We start from the raw sequence: 18,348 nt of genomic DNA, 5'->3' as shown, positions 1-18,348 counted from the left end.
TCATATCTAACTCTATGTTGATCTTCAGCTGTGATGGCTTTGTCATAGAATGAGATATGACATGGGTTATGGATCATCTCTTAAGCCTCAAACTTTTTTGGTCTTTTTTTGTAAAAGTTTCTGCTGATGCCTTGTCTGTAATGTGTGTCCCATGATTGATTTCAAATGGGGTGATCATTGGAATCATCCAGTGTCTCCCTCTCTATCTCTCTCTCTCTGCTTCTCTCTCCATCTCTCTCCTCTCTCTCTCTCTCTCTCTCTCTGCTCTCTGCTTCTCTCTCTATCTCTCTCAGCTCTCTCTCTCTGTCTTTTTCTCTCTCTGCTTCCCTATATCTCTCTGATCTCTGCTTCTCTCTATCTCTCTCTCTGCTCTCTCTCTTTCTCCCTCTCTCTGCTCTCCATCTCTCTCTCTCTCTCTGCTCTGTTTTTCTACTTATCTCTCTCTGATCTCTCTCTCTCTATCGCTCTCTGTTCTCTCTCTCTCTGCTCTATCTCTCTCTGCTCTATCTCCCTCTGCTCTATCTCTCTGCTCTATCTCTCTCTCTCTCTCTCTCTCTCTCTCTCTCTCTCTCTATCACTCTCCCTCTCTCTTTGCTCTCCCTTCATATCTCAGTGTCGGTCCGTCTCCAGTATGCCTATCTGTTGAAGACGGGAGCCAAGAGCCTAGACACAGTGCCTTGTAATGGGTTGTTTAAACCTAGGGGCACTCAGTCTTTTCAATCAGCCTCAAATGGAATGCCTTCTCAAAGAGAAAGTGTTGCCATCATTTGTCCTCAGAGTGGTGTTTTATGCCTCTCGGAATTGAAAAATGAATGGACAGATTTGATATTATTCTTTAATATCAGTCGCATCACTATTTGTCAGATGAGTTTATTTTGAAGTAGCGACAGACTGTTACAGCAGTAGACCACCCTGCATGGCTTGCCTCTGAAGCTAAACAGGATTGGTTGTTATTGATTCCTGAGTGGGAGACTTTCCTCTGACTTTCCTCTGGTCCAAAAAAGATTCCCAGGGCAGTCATTGGGGAAATTGCCCTGTGTCGTGTTCTGTCTTTTGGATGGGATGTTAAACAGGTGTCCTGATTATCTGTGGTCAGTAAAGATCCCATGGCACTTATCGTAAGAGTAAGGGTGTTAACTCGGGTGTCCTGGCTAAATTCCCATTCTGTCCCTCATACCATCATGGCCACCTAATCAACCCCAGCTACCAATTGGTTCATTCATCCCCTCCCGGGTTGCTGTTGTAAATGAGAATTTGTTCACAGTCAATTTATCTGGTAAAATATAAATACAATCCCAAGCCAATATGTTAGAATACAAAAGAAAATGAGTATTGCTGTAAAATTCACATTACTTCAACCTTTTGACTGTCTTTGTAGTTCCACTGTGGTATTTCAGTCAGTGTCAAGTGCCGTCATTACAGTGTTGAATGAGGAAATATGACTCATGCTTCGCCCTATGGGGAGTGTGTTAAAAACAAAGAGAAGTTCTGGATTCAAAATGATTAGTTCAGACCTCCCAATCTCACTGGTCAAATTATATTTTGATGCTATTCCCAGTTCCCACTAATGTCAAATAAAAGTTAAATGATGAATTCTGATAGTCTGCAAGTAAAATTAATTATATAGTAACTTTGTCTGGGTTTGTCTGTGTAATATTCCTAACAAATCCGTCTCTACAATGGACACTCTCAATTCGATCTACCACTTTACCAAAAGTGCTACATCATTATGATAAGTTGCACCAAACTTCAAGCTGCAGCTAGGCAACATTGAACATTCCTCAGTGTTTCTCTCTCTGGTGGCTTAGATGACTCATTAATATTGGGAAATGGTTCATCTGAGCTCCCCAGCATCACTGTAGATTTCAAGTCAGGTTACAGGAGGCTAGCAGTCAGCTTCATGTAGGCCTGCCAGTGGGCAGTGACATAATCTCAATCGCATTCCACACTGCCCTTTCCCACCTGGACAAAAGGAACACTTATTTGAGAATGCTGTTCATTGACTACAGCTCAGCATTCAAATCAAATCAAATCAAATTTATTTATATTGCCCTTCGTACATCAGCTGATATCTCAAAGTGCTGTACAGAAACTGTCACGTTTCTTCAAAATCGAACCCAGAAGCAGACCAGGACAAGGAGAGTAGGAAGAAGGTGAGTATTTATTTACAAGTGAATGTGAGTGGGTAGATACATCCAGGTGGCGTAGCGGTCAGCGGTGGTGAGTTGATGGGAGTAAATAGGTGGATCCAATGGGGAAGCGGAATCCTCCGATGACCAGGCGGGAATGGGGTAAATGATCCGGGTGAGTAACTGAAGACAGAACAAACGGAGGTAAGTTGAAGGCAAGCAAGACGTACAAAACAACAAAACAAATTCTATCCAACTTGAGGCTGATACTATGGCACAACATACTGTTCATGGCTAACGATCCGGCAGGGAATGGATGTCAGGTCAGAGCTTTTGAAGGGGAGAGGTGATGATCAGGACAGGTGTGCAGATTACTGATGGGATACAGGTGCGGGTGAACATCGATCTCCCAACAAGCTAATCTGCCCGGCAACCAGACAGGGTGCGTTCCAGGACACCGGAAACACACTCCAGGACAGAAACACAGGCAAACACAGACTCAGGAAGCGGGGTTCGTGACAGTACCCCCCCTCCGACGAACGCCACCGGGCGGACTACCTAGAGCACCAGGGTGGAGGCGGTAGAAGTCACGAAGCAGGTCGTCATCAAGGATCTGACGCCGAGGGATCCAACTCCTCTCCTCTGGACCATATCCTTCCCAATCCACGAGATATTGGAAACCTCGACCCCGCCGTCTGGAATCCATTATGCGGCGCACCGTGTAGGCAGGACCACCTCCGATCATCCGAGGAGGAGGAGGACGAGGAGGAGGGGGCAACAGAGGACTGATGAGAACCGGCTTGAGGCAGGAGACATGAAAAGTGGGGTGTACTCGAAGCGTTGCCGGCAATTTGAGTCGGACCACAACAGGGTTAATGATTCTCTCCACCACAAACGGACCAATGAACTTCGGTGACAGTTTCCTCGACTCAGTCCGTAGAGGAAGATCCCGTGTAGCCAACCAAACCTTATCTCCGATGGTGTAAGCGGGAGCAGGAATACGGCGACGATTCGCCTGGATCTGATACCGGTCAGAAACTCTAAGGAGAACCTTCCTGGCCCGATGCCAGGTCCGGTGGCAACGACGAATGTGGGCCTGGACAGAAGGAACCGAAAGATCCCTCTCCTGAGAAGGAAACAAGGGAGGTTGGTATCCGTACAGGCATTGGAAGGGGGACATCCCAGTGGCAGATGAAGGAAGGGTATTATGGGCATACTCGACCCAGGGTAATTGAGATGACCAAGAGGTGGGATCAGAGGAGACAAGACAACGCAGCGTGGACTCCATCTTCTGGTTGGCTCTCTCCGCCTGACCATTAGATTGTGGGTGAAATCCAGAAGTGAGACTGACTGTGGCTCCAATGGCCAAACAGAAGGATTTCCAGACAGCAGAGGTAAATTGAGGACCACGGTCAGAAACAATGTCACTGGGCAATCCGTGGACCCTGAAAACCTCCCTAACAAGGATCTCGGACGTCTCCGTGGCAGATGGAAGCTTGGAGAGAGGGACAAAATGAGCAAACTTGCTGAATCTGTCCACAATGGTCAGAATGACCGTGTTCCCAACAGAAGGGGGCAATCCCGTGACAAAATCCAGGGCCAGATGCGACCAAGGTCGCCGAGGAATAGGTAGGGGGTGAAGAAGCCCAGAGCTGGGCCGATTGGTACTTTTGTTCTGAGCACAAACAGGACATGCGGCAACAAACCTCCGGGTATCTTCTCCCATGGCAGGCCACCAAAATCGTCTGCGCAGTAGCGCCATAGTCCGAGCAACGCCAGGGTGACAAGCTATCTTGCTGGCGTGGGACCACTGAAGAACAGCAGAACGGACCGACTCAGGCACGAACAACCGACCGGGTGGACCGTTACCGGGGCCGGGCTGCGTCCGAAGGGCCGCCATCACATCCTCCTCAATCTTCCATGTAACGGCTCCCACAACAAGGTTCTGGGGAAGAATCGTCTCAGTCTTGGCCCCACTCTCATCCGTCTTGGAGAACATCCGGGACAAGGCGTCCGCTTTGCCGTTCTTCGACCCAGGTCGGAACGTCAGGGAAAAATTGAAGCGTCCAAAAAACAAAGCCCACCTGGCCTGACGGGAGTTGAGACGTTTAGCCGATTGCACGTAAGCCAGATTCTTGTGGTCAGTCCAGACCACAAACGGTTGCTCCGCTCCCTCCAACCAGTGACGCCACTCCTCCAAGGCAAGCTTCACAGCGAGAAGCTCCCGGTTACCCACATCGTAGTTTCTCTCAGCTGGTGAAAGACGACAAGAGTAGAAGGCGCAGGGATGGAGTTTACCGTCAGTGGAGCTACGCTGGGACAGGATGGCGCCCACCCCCACATCAGACGCGTCCACCTCAACAACAAACTGACGGGAAGTGTCAGGTTGAGATATAATCGGCGCGTTGGTGAATCGGCTCTTCAAGTTCAGAAATGCTCGGTCTGCCTCAGGAGTCCAACAGAATATTCATTGGTGCAAGATGTCAGAGCAGTTAAAGGGGCGGCCACCCGGCTGTAATCACGGATAAACCTCCGATAGAAGTTCGCAAATCCCAGGAATCTCTGGAGCTGCAATCTCGTACCGGGCCGGGCCCAATCCCGAACCGCCCGAACCTTCTCTTGGTCCATCTTGATCTCACCCCTGGAGATGATGTACCCGAGGAAGGATGTAGTGTGGGCGTGAAAATCACACTTCTCTGCCTTCACAAACAGACGGTTCTCCAATAACCGCTGCAGAACCTGTTTAACATGCTGGATGTGGCTGGAAAGCTCCTTGGAGAAAATCAGGATGTCATCCAGGTAAACGAACACAAACAGACCGATCATATCCCTCAGTACGTCATTCACCAAACCTTGGAACACTGCTGGAGCGTTGGAAAGTCCAAACGGCATCACCTGGTACTCGAAATGTCCCATAGGTGTATTGAATCCAGTCAACCACTCGTCCCCCTCTTTGATCCGAACCAGATGATACGCATTGCGTAGATCAAGCTTCGTAAACACAGTAGCACCCTGTAAAGAATCGAAAGCGGAGCTCATCAAGGGCAAGGGGTACTTGTTTTTGACCGTAATATCATTCAACCCCCGATAATCAATACACGGTCGAAGAGAGCCATCCTTCTTACTCACAAAAAAAATCCAGCTCCCAGGGGTGATGATGAGGGACGAATGAGACCTGCAGCAAGAGACTCCTTTATGTAGGTCTCCAGGGCTTCCCGCTCAGGTCGAGAAATACTGTATAACCGTCCCTTGGGAAAGGCAGCTCCAGGGAACAGCTTAATTGTACAATCATAAGGTCGGTGGGGAGGAAGTGACTGAGCTTTCTGCTTACTGAACACCTCACCCAACTCATGATATGTTTCAGGAACCAGGGACAAATCAGGAGGAGCAGACTCACTGACCCGACTGGGGACAGCATGAGAACAGGCAGTCCTGAGGCAGTTAGCATGGCACTCAATGCTCCAACTAGTCACCTTACCAGTCACCCAATCGAACGAAGGATTGTGTTCTCTTAGCCAGGGGTATCCAAGAACCAGAGGAACATGGGGGGAAGGCAAAATGAAAAAAGAAATAACCTCTGAATGATTCCCCGACAACAACATCTTAACCGGTTCGGTCCTCATAGTGATTCGTGCCAGACTACTGCCGTTCAGAGTGGTTGCTTCAATGGCTTCCGGTAGTTGCTCCTTGGAAAGCCCCAGCTGTTCCACTAAGTCGGCATCAATGAAGCTGTCATCGGCACCTGAATCGATGAAAGCGTTAATCGCTAAACTCTGATTCTTATTTATGAGGGTAGCAGGAAAACGAGGTCTGACAGGGCTCTTGAGAGGTTGAAACTGGCTCGCTAACAAACCTCCCAAACTTAACGAGCCGAGCAGTTTAACGGGCGCTGAGGACAAACGGAGATGTAATGTCCCGAGCTACCACTTCCTGACCCGAATGGTAACCGAGTCTCAGATTGATTAGATGGACACCACTGCTTCTCCCTCCTTCTCTCTCGGACTCTATTATCTACCCGAATAGCTAAGGTAACCAAACTATCTAGGTCACTAGGCTCTGGATAGGAGATCAGCTCGTCCTTGAGTTGCTCCGACAACCCCTGGTAAAGAACCGCTTGTAGTGATTCCTCATTCCAACCACTCTCCACAGCCAATGTCCTGAATTCTATCACAAAGTCTGCCACACTGCAAGCTCCTTGGCGAAGAGTGAACAAACGTTTAGCTGCGTCCTTACCTCGGACTGATGGTCAAAAAGCCTTCTCATCTCTCCCGTGAATTCCTGGTATGAAGCCATGCAGGTCTCCTGTCGTTCCCAAACGGCTGAAGCCCATTCCAGAGCTCTTCCACGCAGCAGTTCAATAACAAAGGCTATCCTAGCCTTGTCAGTGGCGTAAGAATAGGGCTGCAGATCAAACACTAACCCACACTGCATAAGAAACGAACGGCATCTTCCCAAATCCCCTTCATATTTATCAGGCGTCGGTACCTTGGGTTCACGGAAGGAAACCGCATCAGACACGGCAGGTGAGATGGGTGAAACAGGTGGTGAATGAATCGCCGGCAAACTGAGCTGATCCTGGATTTGTGTCAAGCTAGCAGATAAATTCTGGATTGCACCCGCTATCTCCTGTAGCGTCGTCTTGTGTTGTCCCAGTGTCTTCCCCTGCTGGGTAATGGCATGGCAAACGGAATCCAGGTCCGCTGGGTTCATCCTTGGCCGGATCGTTCTGTCACGTTTCTTCAAAATCGAACCCAGAAGCAGACCAGGACAAGGAGAGTAGGAAGAAGGTGAGTATTTATTTACAAGTGAATGTGAGTGGGTAGATACATCCAGGTGGCGTAGCGGGCAGCGGTGGTGAGTTGATGGGAGTAAATAGGTGGATCCAATGGGGAAGCGGAATCCTCCGATGACCAGGCGGGAATGGGGTAAATGATCCGGGTGAGTAACTGAAGACAGAACAAACGGAGGTAAGTTGAAGGCAAGCAAGACGTACAAAACAACAAAACAAATTCTATCCAACTTGAGGCTGATACTATGGCACAACATACTGTTCATGGCTAACGATCCGGCAGGGAATGGATGTCAGGTCAGAGCTTTTGAAGGGGAGAGGTGATGATCAGGACAGGTGTGCAGATTACTGATGGGATACAGGTGCGGGTGAACATCGATCTCCCAACAAGCTAATCTGCCCGGCAACCAGACAGGGTGCGTTCCAGGACACCGGAAACACACTCCAGGACAGAAACACAGGCAAACACAGACTCAGGAAGCGGGGTTCGTGACAGAAACTCAGCCTAAAACCCCAAACAGCAAGCAATGCAGGTGTAGAAGCACGGTGGCTAGGAAAAACTCCCTAGAAAGGCCAATACCTAGGAAGAAACCTAGAGAGGAACCAGGCTATGTGGGGTGGCCAGTCCTCTTCTGGCTGTGCCGGGTGGAGATTATAACAGAACATGGCCAAGATGTTCAAATGTTCATAAATGACCAGCATGGTCGAATAATAATAAGGCAGAACAGTTGAAACTGGAGCAGCAGCACAGTCAGGTGGAAGTTGAAACTGGAGCAGCAGCATGGCCAGGTGGACTGGGGACAGCAAGGAGTCATCATGTCAGGTAGTCCTGGGGCATGGTCCTAGGGCTCAGGTCAGTTGAACACCATAGAGTCCATGAAGCTCAATGCAACTGGATCCTGGACTTCCTGACTCGCCGCCCCAGATGGTAAGGGTAGGCAACAAAAAATCGGCCATGCTGATCCTCAAAGCGGGGGCCCTTCAGGGGTGCGTGCTTAGTCCCCTCCTGTACACCCTGTTCACCCACAACTGCATGGCCAAGCACGACATGAACACCATCATTAAGATTTCTGACGACACATAGGTGGTAGGCCTGATCACCGACAATGATGAGACAGCCTATAGGGAGGAGATCCGAGACATGGCAGTGTGGGGCCTAGGACAACAACCTCTCCCTCAACTTAAGCAAGACAAAGGAGACAATTGGGAACCACAGGAAAATGAGGGCTGAACACGCCCCCATTCACATCGATGGCGCTGTAGTTGAGCGGGTCAATAGGTTCAAATTCCTTGGTGTCCACATCACCAACAAACCATCATGGTCCAAACACACCAAGAAAGTTGTAAAGAGGGCGTATGGCCCAATACATCACTGGGTCCAAGTTTCCTGCCATCCAGGAACTATATACTAGGCGGTGTAAGAGGAAGGCCCCAAAAATTATCAGACTCCAGTCACCCAAGTCATAGACCCCCCCCCCCCCCCCCACTGCTGCTACTCTCTGTTTATTATCTATGCATAGTCACTTTACCCCTACCTACATGCACAAATTACCTCGACTAACCCATACCCCCAACAAATTGAATCAGTACCGGTTCCCCCTGTATAGGGCCACATTAATGTTATTTTATTGTGTTCTTTTTTAGTTATTTTTCCTTTAGTTAACATTTTCTTAACTATATTTTCTTAAAACTGCATTGTTGGTGAAGGGCTTGTATGTAAGAATTTCACATTGTGTTTGGTGCATGTGACAAATAACATTTTCTTTTTTGGAGTTAGATAGACTCACCTCCCTTCCAGTATCTTTGGCGTTGTGGCCTTTGCCATCAGCCTGATACCAAAGTCCCCGGCCATGTGGACTGGTTTTGTGGGAAATCTTCAAAATGGTAATAAGTTATGGAGGGAGAGGTCTGCCGTGTCTGAGAGAGGCTTTTTGAGAGAGGAGCATTGTGGGTCGCCAGTACATAATGTCTCGCCTGGACGAGCATGGATTGGCCTGAGGATTACCTTCTGTCTTCTGAGCAAGCTAACGCTATCTGCTCAACAGCCTTTGCATTTCAATCCTCATAGTCACTTTCACTCTTGCACCAGTAGGAGAACACTGTTTTCACAACATGTAATATAGCAACACAATTGTACTGTACTGCGTTTCTAAGTATACTAAGTTTATGAGTATACTGAGTTTCTACGTATACTGAGTTTATGAGTATACTGAGTTTATGACTATAGTGAGTTTGAGTATACTGAGTTTATAAGTTTACTGAGTTTCTACGTATACTGAGTTTCTATGTATACTGAGTTTCTACGTATACTGAGTTTCTACGTATACTGAGTTTCTACGTATACTGAGTTTATGAGTAAACTGAGTTTATGAGTAAACTGAGTTTGAGTAAACTGAGTTATTGAGTATACTGAGTTTATAAGTATGCTGACTTCAGAAGCATACTGACTTCATAAGAATAAACTGAGTTTATGAGTGTACTGAGTTTATGAGTATGCTGAGTTTATGAGTATACTGAGTTTATGAGTATCCTGGGTTTATGAGTATCCTGAGTTTATGAGTGTCCTGAGTTTATGAGTGTCCTGAGTTTATGAGTGTGCTGAGTTTATGAGTATCCTGAGTTTATGAGTGTCCTGAGTTTATGAGTATGCTGAGTTTATGAGTATCCTGAGTTTATGAGTGTCCTGAGTTTATGAGTATGCTGAGCTCATGAGTGTCCTGAGTTTATGAGTATGCTGAGCTCATGAGTATCCTGAGTTTATGAGTGTGCTGAGTTTATGAGTATGCTGAGTTCAATGGACGTTTCTTTGTGGAGTGCAGCTACCATGAAGGCTATCTTGAGATATTGTGTGGAGATATTTGTGCTTACCATGTATTGTTATTGACAGCCAGCTGTTTACTGCATTCTGTTATGACTGAATAGGGCCCTGACTGTCATCCACAGTCTCTTTCATGTCATCGTCTCGTACAGTATATTGCTTAGCTCAACAGGCTGATTCAAGTACTCTCAAAGCAGTATCCTCTCCAATGGCTGTATAGGAGACAAGGCTTACAAACCACATGTACTGGAGCAATGTGTCAACAATAGTTACTGTATTCTAGCAATGGGAAGAGTTGTGATCTTGACCTGGATCCCAGCCCCACTTTGAGCTCTGGAAGCCATCACTGTCTTCGATATGTCCTGTAGGTATAAGCTCACATCAGAAATATCCTAAATGATGTTTGATTGCCTTCCAAATAATTACCTTTGTTTAAACAAGCACAGAGTGCTCCTTCCATCTCTTTGACTCTCTCTCTCTCTCTCGCTCTCTCTCTTATGATCTCCCTCCCTGCTTTCTCTCTCTCCCCTTCGCTCTCTCTCCCTTGCTCTCCCTCCCCTCCCTCTGCTGGGAACAACTACAGTTGACAATTTATTATAAGCACCTTTCCTAAGTGACCGATAAGAATGTTTATGATTCAACAATGCCAAAATGTCATATCTTCAACCCATGCCTGTATCTGTCACGGGCCATGATGTTCTCCCCTCTCTCCTTCCTTGGAAAACAAATCTAGAAGAAAGGGGGATGAAGAAATGAAGAAATTACATCAGCAATGAGCTGAGTGAAACCTCACAGCCTGGTCTCATAGACTAGATGTAACATTGTCAATTTATATCCGGTACAATCAAATTAGTATGATATGTTACGTTTGGTAAGTTTACATGAGACAGATGGTTACTTAAGGCAAAAACAAAAGTAGGGTGGTTGGTAGGGGTGGATTTATTTATTTGTATTTATTTTTTATTTATTTATTTTACCTTTATTTAACCAGGTAGGCAAGTTGAGAACAAGTTCTCATTTACAATTGCGACCTGGCCAAGATAAAGCAAAGCAGTTCGACAGATAAAACGACACAGAGTTACACATGGAGTAAAAACAAACATACAGTCAATAATGCAGTATAAACAAGTCTATATACAATGTGAGCAAATGAGGTGAGAAGGGAGGTAAAGGCAAAAAAGGCCATGATGGCAAAGTAAATACAATATAGCAAGTAAAATACTGGAATGGTAGTTTTGCAATGGAAGAATGTGCAAAGTAGAAATAAAAAAAAATAATAATGGGGTGCAAAGGAGCAAAATAAATAAATAAATTAAAATTAAATACAGTTGGGAAAGAGGTAGTTGTTTGGGCTAAATTATAGGTGGGCTATGTACAGGTGCAGTAATCTGTGAGCTGCTCTGACAGTTGGTGCTTAAAGCTAGTGAGGGAGATAAGTGTTTCCAGTTTCAGAGATTTCTGTAGTTCGTTCCAGTCATTGGCAGCAGAGAACTGGAAGGAGAGGCGGCCAAAGAAAGAATTGGTTTTGGGGGTGACTAGAGAGATATACCTGCTGGAGCGTGTGCTACAGGTGGGAGATGCTATGGTGACCAGCGAGCTGAGATAAGGGGGGACTTTACCTAGCAGGGTCTTGTAGATGACATGGAGCCAGTGGGTTTGCCGACGAGTATGAAGCGAGGGCCAGCCAACGAGAGCGTACAGGTCGCAATGGTGGGTAGTATATTGGGCTTTGGTGATAAAACGGATTGCACTGTGATAGACTGCATCCAATTTGTTGAGTAGGGTATTGGAGGCTATTTTGTAAATGACATCGCCAAAGTCGAGGATTGGTAGGATGGTCAGTTTTACAAGGGTATGTTTGGCAGCATGAGTGAAGGATGCTTTGTTGCGAAATAGGAAGCCAATTCTAGATTTAACTTTGGATTGGAGATGTTTGATATGGGTCTGGAAGGAGAGTTTACAGTCTAACCAGACACCTAAGTATTTGTAGTTGTCCACGTATTCTAAGTCAGAGCCGTCCAGAGTAGTGATGTTGGACAGGCGGGTAGGTGCAGGTAGCGATCGGTTGAAGAGCATGCATTTAGTTTTACTTGTATTTAAGAGCAATTGGAGGCCACGGAAGGAGAGTTGTATGGCATTGAAGCTTGCCTGGAGGGTTGTTAACACAGTGTCCAAAGAAGGGCCGGAAGTATACAGAATGGTGTCGTCTGCGTAGAGGTGGATCAGGGACTCACCAGCAGCAAGAGCGACCTCATTGATGTATACAGAGAAGAGAGTCGGTCCAAGAATTGAACCCTGTGGCACCCCCATAGAGACTGCCAGAGGTCCGGACAGCAGACCCTCCGATTTGACACACTGAACTCTATCAGAGAAGTAGTTGGTGAACCAGGCGAGGCAATCATTTGAGAAACCAAGGCTGTCGAGTCTGCCGATGAGGATATGGTGATTGACAGAGTCGAAAGCCTTGGCCAGATCAATGAATACGGCTGCACAGTAATGTTTCTTATCGATGGCGGTTAAGATATCGTTTAGGACCTTGAGCGTGGCTGAGGTGCAACCATGACCAGCTCTGAAACCGGATTGCATAGCAGAGAAGGTATGGTGAGATTCGAAATGGTCGGTAATCTGTTTGTTGACTTGGCTTTCGAAGACCTTAGAAAGGCACGGTAGGATAGATATAGGTCTGTAGCAGTTTGGGTCAAGAGTGTCCCCCCCTTTGAAGAGGGGGATGACCGCAGCTGCTTTCCAATCTTTGGGAATCTCAGACGACACGAAAGAGAGGTTGAACAGGCTAGTAATAGGGGTGGCAACAATTTCGGCAGATAATTTTAGAAAGAAAGGGTCCAGATTGTCTAGCCCGGCTGATTTGTAGGGGTCCAGATTTTGCAGCTCTTTCAGAACATCAGCTGAATGGATTTGGGAGAAGGAGAAATGGGGAAGGCTTGGGCGAGTTGCTGTTGGGGGTGCAGTGCTGTTGTCCGGGGTAGGAGTAGCCAGGTGGAAAGCATGGCCAGCCGTAGAAAAATGCTTACTGAAATTCTCAATTATGGTGGATTTATCAGTGGTGACAGTGTTTCCTATCTTCAGTGCAGTGGGCAGCTGGGAGGAGGTGTTCTTATTCTCCATGGACTTTACAGTGTCCCAGATCTTTTTTGAGTTAGTGTTGCAGGAAGCAAATTTCTGCTTGAAAAAGCTAGCCTTGGCTTTTCTAACTGCCTGTGTATAATGATTTCTAGCTTCCCTGAACAGCTGCATATCACGGGGGCTGTTCGATGCTAATGCAGAACGCCATAGGATGTTTTTGTGTTGGTTAAGGGCAGTCAGGTCTGGGGAGAACCAAGGGCTATATCTGTTCCTGGTTCTAAATTTCTTAAATGGGGCATGTTTATTTAAGATGGTTAGGAAGGCATTTAAAAAAAATATCCAGGCATCCTCTACTGACGGGATGAGATCAATATCCTTCCAGGATACCCCGGCCAGGTCGATTAGAAAGGCCTGCTCGCAGAAGTGTTTCAGGGAGCGTTTTACAGTGATGAGTGGAGGTCGTTTGACCGCTGACCCATTACGGATGCAGGCAATGAGGCAGTGATCGCTGAGATCTTGGTTGAAGACAGCAGAGGTGTATTTAAAGGGGAAGTTGGTTAGGATGATGATGGGTAGCGTATAACATGAAAATCTAACAACCAAAAGGTTGGGATCCCAGAAGTTTTCCACACGCACAAAACATTTTTTCTCTCCAATTTTGAGCACAAATTAGTTTAGATCCCTGTTAGCGATCATTTCTCCTTTGCCAGATAATCCATCCACCCGACAGATGTGGCATATCAAGAAGCTGATTAAACAGCATGATCATTACACAGGTGCACCTTGTGCTTGGGAAAATAAAAGGCCACTCTAAAATATGCAATTTTGTCACACAACACAATGCCACAGATGTCTGAAGTTTTGAGGGAGTGTGCAATTGGCATGATGACTGCAGAAATATCCACTAGAGCTCTGCTACCAGTTGTAAGCCCAACGTGCCCTGATTTTATACATTGGGTTAGGGCCGGGTAGGGCCTGTTTTTCATCAATAACTAGGGGTACTTTTGAGGAGATGGGAAACGCCATTGGAATAGAATTAACAGCCATTGTGTACGTTGTCCATGCTACGTCAATGGGCCGCGCAGTGCATTACGTACTTTCAAGGAAAATAGGCATGTTTCTCAACTCATAACCTGACTTTAAAAAGGGATTGTGTGACAATTAGCTTAGGATCCACGTGACGCAGCAAGACAATGTGAACACGATTGGTCGACAGTCTGCTCTTCCTCCATTCATTTCCCAATGCGATTCCTATCTCCTCCTTTCTCTAATATCACTGGCAGAGCAGCCCAAGCAGAGCGATTAAGTGACAGACAGAGAAGAGCAGTTAATGGATTTACTAACGGAGGAAGTTCTATCTGATTTCAGGTTTCGGGCAGGGCCCAAAATTTGTAAGAAGCAATCGGGCCTGGGTAGGGTAGGGCCTGAACGTTGCGAGCATGGATAGGGCTCTGGCTTAATTCATGCCCATACAGCATTATAATGTCCACCACATCCAGCTACTTCACCTGCGGGATCATCTGAGACCAGCCACCTGGACAGCTGATGAAGCTGTGGGTTTGCACAACCAAAGAATTTCTGCAAAAACTGTTACAGAAAGCTCATCGGTGTGCTCATCGTCCTCACCAAGGTCTTGGCCTGACTGTGCTTTGTAACTGACCTGACTCTGCTTTGTAACTGACTTAAGTGGGAAAATGCTCACCGTAGGTGGCCGCTGGCACGCTGGAGATTTGTGCTCTTCATTGATGAATCCCAGTTTCAGCTGTACCGGGCAGATGGTGTTGTGTGGGCGAGTGGTTTGCTGATGTCAGCATTGTCAACAGAGTGCCCCATGGTGGAGGTGAGGTTATGGTATGGGCAAGCATAAGCTATGGACAACGAACACAATTGCATTTTACTGATTTGAAGGCACAGAGATATTGTAATGGGATCCTGAGGCCCATTGTTGTGCCATTCATTCACCGCCATCACCTCATGTATCAGCATGATAATGCTGTTAATGATCAACCCCATGTCGCAAGGATCTGTACACAATTCCTGGAAGCTGAAAATGTCCCAGTTCTTCCATGGCCTGCATACTCACCAGACATGTCACCCATTGAACATTCTTGGGATGTTCTTGATCGACATGTACGACAGCATGTTCCAGTTCCTGCCAATATCCACCAACTTCACACAGCCATTGAAGAGGATTGGGACAGCATTCCACAGGCCACAATTAGCAGCTTGATCAACTATATGTGAAGGAGATGTGTGGCGCTGCATGAGGCAAATGGTGGTCACCCCATATACTGATTGGTTTTCTGATCAACGCTCCTACTTTTTTAAGGTATCAGTGACCAACAGAATTATATTCCCAGTTATATTCCCATATTCTGTATTCCCAGTCATATGAAATCCATAGATAGGACCTAATGAATTTATTAAAACTGACTGATTTCCTTGTATCAATTGTAAATATTTTTTATTTTACTTGTTGAGTTTATATTTTTGTTCAGTGTACTTGCTACTTTTTAGCGACTTTGCAACTACTTAGCATTTTAGCTAACCCTTCCCCTTCCCCTAACCCTAACCTTAACCCTTTGAGCTAACCCTTCCCCTAACCTTAACCCTTTAACCTAACTCCTTAACTTAAACATAACCTTAACCCTAACGCCTAGCTCTAACTGCTAGCGTAGCTAACCTTTAGCCAGCTAGCTAAACGTAGCCACCTAGACATCAAGCCAGAATTCATAATATATCATGTGTTTAGCAAATTTGAAATATATTGTACTTTTTCCAATTTCGTAACATATTGTACACTTTGCAAATTCATAACATATAATACGAATTGTAAATCGTAACATATTTTATGAAATGAGTGATGGACATCCACAAGTCAATACATACTGTACCATATGAAACATAATATGTAATGGACAGATTTGCCTACAGAGTAATAAGAAATGCTCTGAGACCAGGTTGAACCTCAGAAAAAAAATGTTTCACCAAAAATGAATGTATAAAATTGTCTTTAAAAGTTATTTATTACATTTTCTTTATCTGTCTTTTTAAAAATTGTTTTGTCTTTTTTCTGTGACTACTTTTCCTTTGATAATGTTGTAACATTTGACTTCAATCAATCACAGCTTTTATTTTTGGTACACATCCTCTTATGTGGCCTTTTGGTCGTTTTTCCCGCCTGCAACACGTCAATAGAGTTGTAATGAAATGGGGGGGGGGGGGGGGGGGACTGACATGAACCGTTTTCATGTGTGTCTGTGTTTATGTTTGAGTGAGAGAGGGAGTCAGAGAGAGATGGGGGGTGGTGAGAGAGAGAGAGAGAGAGAGAGAGAGAGAAACGTATGTTCACTCCTGAATGAAGGCATAACTTCCTCTTCACTTGATCTTTAATTAACTTTGTTTTATAGAAGAATGCCATTACAGGAATCTTTGATATTAAATAAAAGGCATGTGTGCTGGGATTTGCCTTGCAGAGTGCACGCACAAACACACACACAGACATACACACACACATTAGAAGAGTCTCTCTCTCTCTTCCTATCTTCTCTTCCTCTCCTCTCTTCCTCTACTCTCTTCCTCTCCTCTCTTCCTCTCCTCTTCCTATCTTCTCTTCCTATCCTATCCTCTCTTCCTATCCTTTCTTCCTCTCCTCTCTTCCTCTCCTCTTCCTCTCCTCTCTTCCTCTCCTCTTCCTCTCATCTTCCTCTCCTCTCTTCCTCTCCTCTTCCTCTCCTCTTCCTCTCCTCTTCCTCTCCTCTCTTCCTCTCCTCTTCCTCTCCTCTTCCTCTCCTCTCTTTCTCTACTCTCTTCCTCTCCTCTCTTCTGCTCCACTCTTCCTATCATCACTTCCTTTCCTCTCTTGTTCTCTTCTCCTGAATATCAAATATCATCTCTATTCGAATGCTGTCAAACTCAATTTCAAAGTATGCCGTCTGCCATATCCCAGCGTATTTTCTGGCTTCGGATTTGATCACACTGTGGGGGGAGAGAAACAGAGCCAGAGAAAAAATAAAGGCACAGCCAGAAATGATTGGTGAATATCAGAAAGAAAGCTAAGTGTAGCATTTCAATGTCTTCTATCATTCCGAAAGCAGCCGACTGTTCCCTGGTTTCACTCCCTCACTCAGCGAGCAATGTAAAAATAAATAAATAAATTCCTTATTTAAGAAATGTGTCTCAGACAACATGCAGATTACACCGCCTTACAGATCTTTATCAGATGAATGCTATGGATTTGTAGCTGTTTTCATACGTTCTAATTTCTTTATCCTTCAACATTAGTCACAAAGGGGTTCTGCATGAAAAGCCTTTACAAAACAGACTGGGCTATGTGAGGCACAAAAACACACACACACACACACACACACACACACACACACACACACACACACACACACACACACACACACACACACACACACACACACACACACACACACACACACACACACACACACACACACACACACACACACACATGAATGGAACATATTAGCCCAAGCCTGCCTAATCAAAGCAAGCTGAAGAATGTAGGTATGTAATTTATGACATGTTAAATTTGGCTGCTTTTCTCTACTGCAATCCAGAAATAAATTAAAGCTTAAAGGTAGATTCTCAGATCTGGGAATGTATTCGATGGTCATTTCCATTCTTGATACTTACCTGTTGATTCTCAAGACTATAACTTATGACCTTGTGACCTTAGCAATACTGTTTTAATTAACAGCATCACTCTCTATACCAAAACAAGTGACAGGGCTGACGCTCTGTGAAAAATAATCACAGATTGTAGCTTTAAGCAGAACAACACCAGACAGACCAGGCAGGCCTCGGCTCTTAAAGCATGGGAACGTTGTTTTAATAAAGATAAGCTTGCAGCAGCTGAGACATAGCCTGTATATATATATATATATATATATATATATATATATATATAAACTTCAACTGTGTATATATATATATACTGTGTATATATATATATATATATATATATATATATATATATATATACAGGCTATGTCTCAGCTGCTGCAACTTCCGACTTCAACTGTGCATATATATATATATATATATATATACAGTTGAAGTCGGAAGTTTACATACACTTAGGTTAGAGTTATTAAAACTTGTTTTCAACCCGTTCACAAATTTCTTGTTAACAAATAAACCATAGTAGGTTAGGACATCTACTTTGTGCATGACACAAGTAATTTTTCCAACAAATGTTTACAGGCAGATCATTTCACTTATAATTCACTGTATCACAATTCCAGTAGGTCAGAAGTTTACATACACTAACTTGACTGTGCCTTTGAACAGCTTGGGAAATTCCAGAAAATTATGTCATGGCTTTAGAAACTTCTGATAGGCTAATTGACATAATTTGAGTCAATTGGAGGTGTACCTGTGGATGTATTTCAAGGCCTACCTTCAAACTCAGTGCCTCTTTGCTTGACATCATGGGAAAATCAAAAGAAATCAGCCAAGACCTCAAAAAGAAAATTGGAGACTTCCACAAGTCTGGT

The sequence above is a fragment of the Oncorhynchus kisutch genome, linkage group LG21 (genome assembly GCF_002021735.2).
Source record: "Oncorhynchus kisutch isolate 150728-3 linkage group LG21, Okis_V2, whole genome shotgun sequence".
Lineage (NCBI taxonomy): Eukaryota > Metazoa > Chordata > Actinopteri > Salmoniformes > Salmonidae > Oncorhynchus > Oncorhynchus kisutch.
Note: the sequence above shows the minus strand (reverse complement) of the source record.